Source organism: Oxyura jamaicensis, chromosome 2 (assembly GCF_011077185.1).
Source record: "Oxyura jamaicensis isolate SHBP4307 breed ruddy duck chromosome 2, BPBGC_Ojam_1.0, whole genome shotgun sequence".
Classification (NCBI taxonomy): Eukaryota; Metazoa; Chordata; class Aves; order Anseriformes; family Anatidae; genus Oxyura; species Oxyura jamaicensis.
In genome coordinates, this window is record NC_048894.1 from 96023603 (window position 1) to 96033539 (window position 9937).

The following is a 9937-nucleotide window of genomic DNA, read 5'->3' on the forward strand; positions in this document are numbered from 1 at the left end:
AAGGCACTGTCTGGAGAGTAAGGAGGCCACAGCCTAGTTTCAGCAGAGCAGGTGCTTGCAATAGCATTGAGCTGCCTCAGGTTTTGGTTGAAATGTGGAGAGAATATTTATAAAGTCTCAGTGAGCTTGATAGGGCTACTCTGCACCTCTCTCCATGCTCCTCCGCTCCCACGGCCCTCAAAAAAAAATATAGACTTGTAGTGTCCTCACTACACCCTGCTCTTCACTGAGGGCTCAGAGGAGCAATATTGGCTGCAGCAAGTTGGTTTCTGCTTAAATATCCAGGGATTCTCAAAGAAGGCTGTGTCCATTACTTACTCTTCACCCTGTCACCTCATGAAAACCCCTGGGCCTCTGCAGGTGTTGTAGACACCTAATGCTTTTCTGCAGCAGGAGGAGTGTACTACGGCATTACTACTGACTTCTTTCATTACTCTAGCCTGCATCTGGCTTCCCCCCCCCCCCCCCCTTTTTTTTTTTCTTTGTGGAAAGGATGGGGACTGTAACTCCCAATATAGAGGAAACTGAACCAGAGTAAAGAAGACCACAAATTAAGCTTTCATACAAGCTCTGCTCATTGCAGTTGTATGATCTACGATAAAGCTTTTTAAAACCAGTAACAGCAACAACAAAACCTAACAAAACCCAGTAGAGACACCCAAGAGTGGAAATCAAGAGGAAGGTTCAGGAGTCATGACTCAAGCACCAAATGATTGTACAAGTGCATAACAAATAAAAGTTCAGCAGAAGTTACTTCAGACTCCCAAACAAGTACGAGAGGAACCTGCAGACAGAGGAACCTGCAGACAGAGGAATCTGCAGACAGATGAGACACATAGACTAATAATGGAAAACAGAATGGAAAAAGAAAAGAGTTCTCTGCTCAGTGGCTATTAGGAAGAATAGTGTTTCAGGAAACATTTACTGGAGGCAGAAAAACATGACCACTCTTTGGTCAGGACAGATGTAAAGGAAAAATGTAACATTATTTTTAAAACGTCTTAGAGATTTTTGCTCTTGTCCTGACCCAGAAGGCTGACTCACCTTGATCATATTGTTCTTGCATCTGTGTGACCATACAGATATCTGCTATTATTTAAAGGCAACATTTATCACAAAGTCATAAAACAATGCTCAAAAGGAACCCGTGGAGATCATAAAGCCCATCCTTCTGCTTGATATGAGTAAGGTGTGGGTTTGTCTAAGAAACTTTTGAAAATTTCCTGGGACGGAGATTGCCTCTGTTACACATGTTCCAGGGCTGCACTACCCCCCTTCATGGGTTTTTCCAACTGTCCAACCCAAACCTCCCAACTGCAGTTCTTGGCTGTTGCTTTGTCACACTGTCTGCTACTACACAGAAGAGTTTGTCTCCATTGTCTTTGCTATTTCTCTTCCAGTTGCTGTAGGCTGTTGCTAGGATCACCCCATAGCCTCCTCTTCACCAGATGAACCCCTCCAGCTTCCTCAACCTCTGCTTGTGCTGTTGGTCCTTCACTAGCTTGGCAGCTCTCTCCTGGATTCCTCCAGTTTCTTTACAGCCTCCTTTGAACTGGGGACAGGAAGGAAGGTCAGTATGGGATGCATTAGCCTACGTATGGCCTCTCCCTTGCCAAGTAAAGGTGTATAAGAGCACCAACTTTGACTGAGCTGCTGGCTATGATCCTTTTAGCCTTCTGCATGGTTTAATTTAACAATGACTTTTGGCTCAACCATACGTTGTTCAGACAGTCCACCAAAACCCTGAGGTCCTCTCCAGGTTATGCTGCTGCTCAGTCAGTTACCACTTTGTACCAATGCTGGGGTTAATCTGCCCCAGGTGCAGAACCTTGGATTTCTTCTTGTTTAATCTCATGAAATTTCTGTTGGTCCAATCTTCAACTTCCCGCAGATTCCTCTGGACTAACGCTCTGCTATTCTCTGTGTCAATCACTCCCCCCCATTTAACACTGTCTGCAAATTTGCTAACGGTGCCATCTGCCTCCTCATACAGGCCACTGCCTTCTTATCTTTGCTATGTTTGAAAATGAATTACAAGATGTTCTTTTTCAGCAACTGAGGTGACGTTAAATGGCATATTAGGATCTTCCTTTTTGCCCTTACGTAAGATAGGCCTTTTAGCCTCTAGCCTTTTTTCAGTCTTCATGAACATCCACAGATCACCCTGACTTTTCACTGATGATAGAAGTCTCAAAGACACATCAGGTATCATTTTCAGTGCCGTCAGATGAAGATCATAAAGCCCTGTGGATCTAAGTGCATCCAGTGGTAGTAATCACTAACCCACTGCTCCTTCACAGTAGGCCACAACAAATTGTGATGGTATGTATAGAGCTGTGAGTAGGTTTTATTTGTGAAAACCAATGCAAAAAAAGACACTGGGGATGTTGTTTTTTATTGTTCGAGCCACTGTGTTGTTTACCCCCATTCATCAGTTGGCCCACTCTCTCTGTTTTTTGTAATTAGTATACCTGTAGAATCCATTCCTGTTATAATGCACTCTCCTTGTCTTAGCTCCAGCTGGGCTTTGACCTTCCTCATTTTTGTTAATAAGTGCTCAGATATCTTTTTATACTCTTCCTTTGTTGTATATTCACCTTTTCAATTCTTGTATGCTGTTTGGTTGCATTACTGGTTCACCACACAGCTCCCTGCTTAGTCACATGAGCCTTCCGCTGAACATCCTTCCTGTACCATCAGATGGATTTCTTTTGCTTGTTTTCATTTATTTATTTATTTATTTTAAATCAGCCTGTCCTCCTGTGCCCCATGCCCCCTTAGCAGCTTCCCCAGGAATTCTGATTATAAATTCCCTAAGTCAAAATCTGTTCCCTGAGGTCCAGAGTCCTAATTCTGCTTTTCTCTTCCCACCCTCCCCCTGTATCTTGAACTCAATCATACCATGGTCACTGTAGCCCAGTTTACCATTTTTGCCATGCTCTTCATCAGTTCTATCCACTTTGTGAGCAGCAGGTTAAGTGCAGTCCCTTTACCATTTGCATTATAACATTGTCACCAGCATAGCCTAGGAACTTCTTGTATTGTTTACACAGTGCAGGCCCAGAACTAATTATTTGAATAGCTGAATCCTCCCATGAAGACAAACACTTGCAATCTGGAGACATCTGCATTGTCTGTAGAAAGCTTCATCCTCTACATCTTCTTGGCCAGGAGGTCTGTTACAGACCCCACCACAGCATCTTCTGTGTCACATCTTGAGCACTGGCAGACCCATCCTTTGTTTTCTACTAGAGCTCTGCAGTGTCAAGGAGCACCTTTACGGAGAGCACAGACCCTCTGCTCATCATCCCTTAACAGCCTGTGATCAGTGGTGACAGCACTCCAATCAGGATATAATACGTACTTTACATATGTTTTAGAAGACCTCCTACCAGAAGACTTCATGCCACGCAGTGTGTGTAAAACAGTGTTCCATGCTACTGCTTTGGTATCACTCTTCGCTCTTTTCCTACATAACCTCTTCCTATCATCCTCTTAACTACTATTTTAGCTTGTCAGGGCCAAGCTTTCCTCCTACATTTGTATTTTACGCACTTGAATCTGTACCCTAACTGGCATTACAGTAACAATTATCTTTTTAAAAGTGTAAAATAACAAAACAGGGGTGAGTGTTGGGGCTGAGGGAACAGGAAAAGAGGAATAACAGACTCCCAGTACTCATAATTTGCAATTCATCAAACTCGAAAAAGATGAATGCACATTAAACCACTCAAAATGATTTAGCATCATTTACTCATGTAAGCAGAACTCTGGGTTCTAGTTATGGTCAGTTACCATTATGAGGAAGAGGAAAAAGTTAATTCTGAATCTGTTCAGAGGAATGGGAGATAAACCTGTAGGTGATCAAGAAAAGTGAATAGACCGCAATTATACTACTTTTACTTGAAAATTCATTGCAAAATTATGCATGATAATTATGCCACTGTTGCACTGAAGTTAAAAATGAATTTTAAAAAAATCCTTTACTTATACTGATTACATTCCACAATCCTTTCTGTGAGACTTGAGAGTACAAAACCGGATGAAGACACTGAAGTTTCTGTGTTAATCTTCTAACAGAATAACATAGTAGTTATCGATGAATAGCAATTAATGCCCCCTAGAGAATATTCAAAGGAATTAACAGCACGGTAGTCTCTGAAGCGTAAAAGCAGATGCTGCACGCTGAATTCTCCCTAGCCCGTGCCTGAGAGCCACATGCCGGGTGTGCTTTTAAAGCTTTGAAAGGCTGCAGGCCGTCAGCATGCCCTCTGGAAGGCCTGCAGGGTTCATGAAGAGACAGGTCTTCTTTAGCCCATCCTCCCGTTCTCGTTTCCACCTTCACCACAAACATTTCTCCTCGGCGCTTCCGAGCCCTTTCACTGCTTTCCAAAACACAGCGGAGGCGTCTCTTTCATGCTGCATCACAGGCCTTGGGCGGCTGCCTTTACAAGACATCTCTGAATGGTTCAAAAACTGGGTGGATGGGATCACAACCTAAAGCCGCTGTGGGTGTCTTCACACGACGTGCAACCACACAGGGACATTTGGCGGGCCACACTCCCCAGTCTCTGGAGCGCCGTGCCAGCAGCCCCTTACCCAGCTCCTACTAAGCCAGGAACAACGCACCGTGGCCAGAAGGAGCCTCTAGTGACAAACTGCCTGAAGTACAGGCTGGTTGGTGTGTGTGTGACTCCTGGCTCGTATCTCCTATCTACCACGGCCTGCTCATGCCAGCAGCCACATCTACTTGTCCTCCTGGCTCTGCGCTGGGTTCAGGTGGTGAGGAAGAAATCACTCCCATGTAGCTCAACCACCACACCACAGGCCATCATATCTACAAAGGGCATTTTTTAGTCCCAACTGTCAATAAAACGATACTTAAGATTTTAATTCACTTTTGACAAGTTTCAACAGTAAGCGCAGCACAGTTCAGATTTGACGCCGCGTTGCAATTGGTATCCCCATGTAAAATGCCTGTTAAAACACAGTTCTTCAAGGAGCAACATTAAAGCAAACCTGGCGACTGAATTCACTGTCACCCACACGGCTGACTCCCATCTGTCTGTCTCAAGCTCTCATCCCTCCCTGTGCTGCCTAAAAGCAGTATCTCTTCACCCCTCTTTCTTCATCATGAGGAAGAATAACCAAGGACGTGGTTCTGGTGGTGTGTGGCTCCTGTGTAGAGCTCTTCTTCATTGCTTTTGCCAAGATGAACAGTGCTCTCCCAGGTGGGGAACCTGGGGCCCCCAAAGGCGATTTACTGAGCTGGCAAATGACATACAGATCCCACTGCCACCATCCAGCACTCGAGCTAGGAGGTGGTTTATTCGCTAGTCTAATCTCTACGATCACTACCAACGTGAGTCATGTTTCCCACGCTGTCACTGATTCCTCACCTATGTGATGCTGCTAAATTGGGGTCTGAAAGGGGATTTTAGACACCAGCTCCGGCCCCAATTACTCACACAGAACTGGTGCTGTTATGCAGAGATGGAGAGAGCAATTAGACTCATGACACACCTCAGTGCTTAAACGTTGCTCCAGCCTTCTCTCATGCAGGATTTAATGAAACTACCTTTGATCTTCTGAAAGTGCAGCACAACCGCGGCACTTAGTTTTGAGGCATTTCAGACACTGAGAGTGATTTTTATTTATTTGGTTGTTTGTTTGTTTGTTTTGTTGATGTTTTTTCAGTGTGTAAGGAGTAGAGCTTCTTTTTGGCAAGTGCATGCAAAAGCAGGAAAGCAGCAGACAGTGACAGCGTGACTCTCGGAGAGACGAGATCTTTACAACACTATTTCCGCCCCTTTTGAGGCTACAGCCTGAGGTTTCATCTGAGGTACCTGTGTGGCAAACTATTCAAATGAGCCCACAGAGACTCTTGTATGTTGAAAGATATGTGAAGGAAAGAGGAATTTCCAGCGGAAAATGTGATTGAATGGAGAAATGTTCACTTGGACAATCTTTTACCGAAGCACAGCAAACGACTAGATGTATCTGCCAGTCTTTTTTTCCATGCCATGAGGCACTGTCTCTTTACTGCTTACATCAATTAGAACTCATAATGTAATTACTGGGCACATCAAAGCATCATGCCTCCCTTCAGAAAGGCTCACAAGCCTGCCCACTCACATTGTGGTCTGCGAGTAACTATGAATCCCCCAGCACTTACTAATGCGTTTCACACCTCGTCTCTGGGCTCTGAGTGACGCTTTTAGGCTCTTCTAGCACTGACAATTACAGACACCATTCCTCAGGAACCTTCAGATTTAGTCAAACATTCTCTCTCTCTTTTTTTTTTTCATATTTCACATTAACAAGAACTCCTTTTAAAATGAAATGCTCGCAATTCAGTATATAATTAAGAAAAGCACCCATCTATTAACTGAATATTTGAAAACTGTGGTAATAGTGCAGACAGTGTATGTACATATTTACAGACTTTGATATCAAGTGTTCTCAAAATTTGGGTGCAGAGTTTTCATAGGCGCTGAGAACTAGTATGTGCATATGCATGTATCAGAATCACAAGGATTTTTGTATGCAGCAAGCTGTTTTCCAGGTACTAATTAAACCGATCAAAGAATTGCCAACATGCCTGCTTTTTTAAATTTATTTATTTTGAAAACTGGAATTATCTCTAATGGAAATGTAAGAGGAGGCAGGGTCAATTTGAAAAGGGCAAAGGGAATGGGATTGTTTTTTTTTTTTTTTTCCAGACAAGTGTTGTATCATTGCTCTTCATCACAGATAGCCCTCTTTGTTTCCGTGACTCTAACTACAAATGCATTTGTTCTATAATGACAATGGTCTCAAGCAGAACAAAGAAATTCTCTACCAGAAATAATACACATTGTGCCCAAAATCTCCAAAAGAAAGTTCGGTCCAGATCCCCAAAACAGCTGCCTAAACAGAAGTTACTAAACCAAATATTTGTGCTGACCTGAGCCTGCCGAGACAGTCCTGCCTCGTCTCACACCACGTGTACCTCACAGTCTCAGCCCTTGCCATATCTCTCGTGTTAATCTGCTTTACTGGTGAACCAAAAGTGTTTGTGTTATTACTTGGTTAGTCTTCCAATCTACTCACTGCAGGGGGGTGCCAGAGACACCACAAAAAAAAAAAAAAAAAAAAAAAAAAAAAGGAATGTATAGCTGGGGAGGGATATTCAGCAGTGGTCCCAACTTAATGTCATTTATCTGCAGCCTGAGACTTTACAGCTTGTGAAATTACCCAGGGAAGTAATAATGGGAACTACTAGAATAACTACTAGAAGTGGGAGGTCAGGGTTCAATGACTTTCACATATTTTCTGGGACTGGGGCACCTCTGCTTGCCTGCATGTGCACCTTCACGCAGAGCAGGGCCAATCCTAAGCACAATAAATGCACCTGCCTTGGGCAGCAGACTAATAAATGCCCACCAGATACCTGTTCTGAATATGCCAGAGCTGCAGAGAGCCTGGTCAGTGAAAATACTGACACCTACAATGGGATGGAGACAGTGGTTTCATCTGGGGTCTTCACTCTCATCCCCTTTAACAACAGTGACCAATTGCATTCCCCAGGCTCTCCCCTCCCTCTCTGAGGTAGCTCCTTTCTCTCCCTACTCCTCTCCTACAATATGAGTCCTACCTCAGCATCTCACTTTGTGGGGGTATCATCACTGAGTTTGGTTTATGGTGCTAAGAAGCCCTGAGCCACCCCCAGCATATGGCTGTGAACAGCCTACCTGCAGAGCTGTGACCACAACAGTTGCCTGCGCTTGTGATCGATACAACGCACAAATCTGTAAAGGCCAGGAGGTACAGATATTCTCACCCTAACTTAAATGTTCAGCTATTACAATCAGCAATTGCCTGAATACCCTTGGAGATGGAGTCATCAGCAGTCAGGTCCCTAGAAGTCCAGCTCCTTGCTGCGCACAGCCACAGACATACTGGCTATCGTGGCTCAGCAGCCACAAGTTTATCATGGTTGGCCATCAACCCAAACAACAGACAAAATGAAAATGTCAAAGTGCTACCAAGAATTATACTGGAACCCAGCCAAATGAATCTGATGTGGTCTACAGAACCCATATTTAGCAAGTGAAGGAAATTTTCTGGAGGTCACCATCTTCTTTGGGATGGTTTCTGCAAAGCTCTAAGCAGCCACGTGGCTTGGAGCTCATCATAGGACAGTGACAATGGGATTGCGTGCTTTATTTATTTAAAGTCAAAACAGCTGAAAGAACAGCAAAAATGAATTTATGTCAAAATGAAGTTTTGCAAAAATGAAGGCAAATGCAGTCCTTGCCCAGCTTAGTATAATAACTATCGTTTCCTCCCATGCCATAGCACAGACTCATCTGAACTGGAAACAGGGGTGATCTTTATAAATGGTATTAAACTGCCTATTTTTCATGGAACTGGAGGGGACGGAAGGAAGGAGCAGAAAGTTAAGACACCTGTTGCAACTCTCCTTCAAAAGAAACCATATAATACTAATTGTAGGCCATCATAAAAGGCTTTATAATGCCTCAAAGGCGTTGGGTCAATATGTTAACAATCTGGTTTGCATACTCAGTGGAAAATAGAGAGGAAAGAACTTCAAGGTATTCTTGTTCCCTGCAAACTAAAAACTTCAACCGTAAAGTTTGATTAGTGACTTTATGTTGCAAATTCCTTCATAGTTCCAGAAAGTGTTGTGTGTGCTGTTGTTGTTTTTTCCCCAATAGTGAAATAGTAACAGTGAAGGAACAAAAGGAAGATTTTGAGAAGCTTCCCAGGGATGGAACAATTATTGCTTTGTAATCAAAGGAGCTGTTTTTCTTCTCTGTGTTCTTGAGACAAAACTTTGGTTCTAGTCTCTCTAAAGAGAACATCTCTGTTTGTCAGGTGGTATGTGCTTCACTCACTGAGCGAAGAACTGTGAGGAAGGACAGCATCTGGGGAGAAAGAAAGCCAAGAGCATATATTGGAAGGTATTAGCTTTATCAGAAATAGTACTTCAGACTGTGTTTTAATTGAAATCAGGAATGTAGCTGGAGAAAAGAAACATTGCCAACATACCCCAGAGAGCAGTTCTGAAATCTGTGCTCCATTGACCACTGACAATCCATAGAGAGCTGGCAGGTCACACAGTGCTGGCTCTTCTCCTTGTTTCCAGCTGCTAAATTACATTAAGTCAGCTTAAAATTCATTAAATGCTTTCCTATTATTACTTTTCCATATAAGCAGTTGTTATAGCTGCTGCAGAGGCTTTGTGTGATGGTGACTGTGAAGAGAGAGGCCTGAGTAAAAATGAATGGGAAAGGAGAGGTGATTTTGACCAGAAAAACGCTTGGGATCCTTTCCTTCAGAATTTAACTGCTTTTCAAAAAATGAAAGCAGCTACATAGCAGATTTCGAATTCAGATGCTTAATTGCTCTGGATACCTTAATACTGAATGTGGAGGTCACATTTTGTTTTGCAGTTTTGTATAAATTTTGAACCACCAAGAGTCACCACTCTGTAAGACTGTCATTGCAATGATGCTGACCCAGTGTCAGTGATAATTACAGGTAATTTCAAGTGCTGCCATTAATTTGCCTTTTTCAATCACTCAGCAAAGCCTTACAGGCTTTGTCCTGCATATAATGATGTTGAAGGTAATAAGATTTCTTCCATCAGGGATTTAAGGAATTGAATTTAGCTTTGATTTTTGTAAAGGTTCTGTATTATTTCTTTCAGGTTTTGGAAAAAAATATTTTTTAACAGTTTTCACCAAATTCTTCCGGAACAGGATACAGAGGACTGAAATTCAGGTGTTGGCAGAAATAGACTCCTACTCAGTTCAGGGCTCACCTCAAGTACTATGTGCAGTTTGGGTGCTCCAATATAAGAAGGGCATAAAACCATTAGGGAGTGCCCAAAGGAGGGCTACGAAGATGGTGAAGGGCCTAGAGGGCAAGA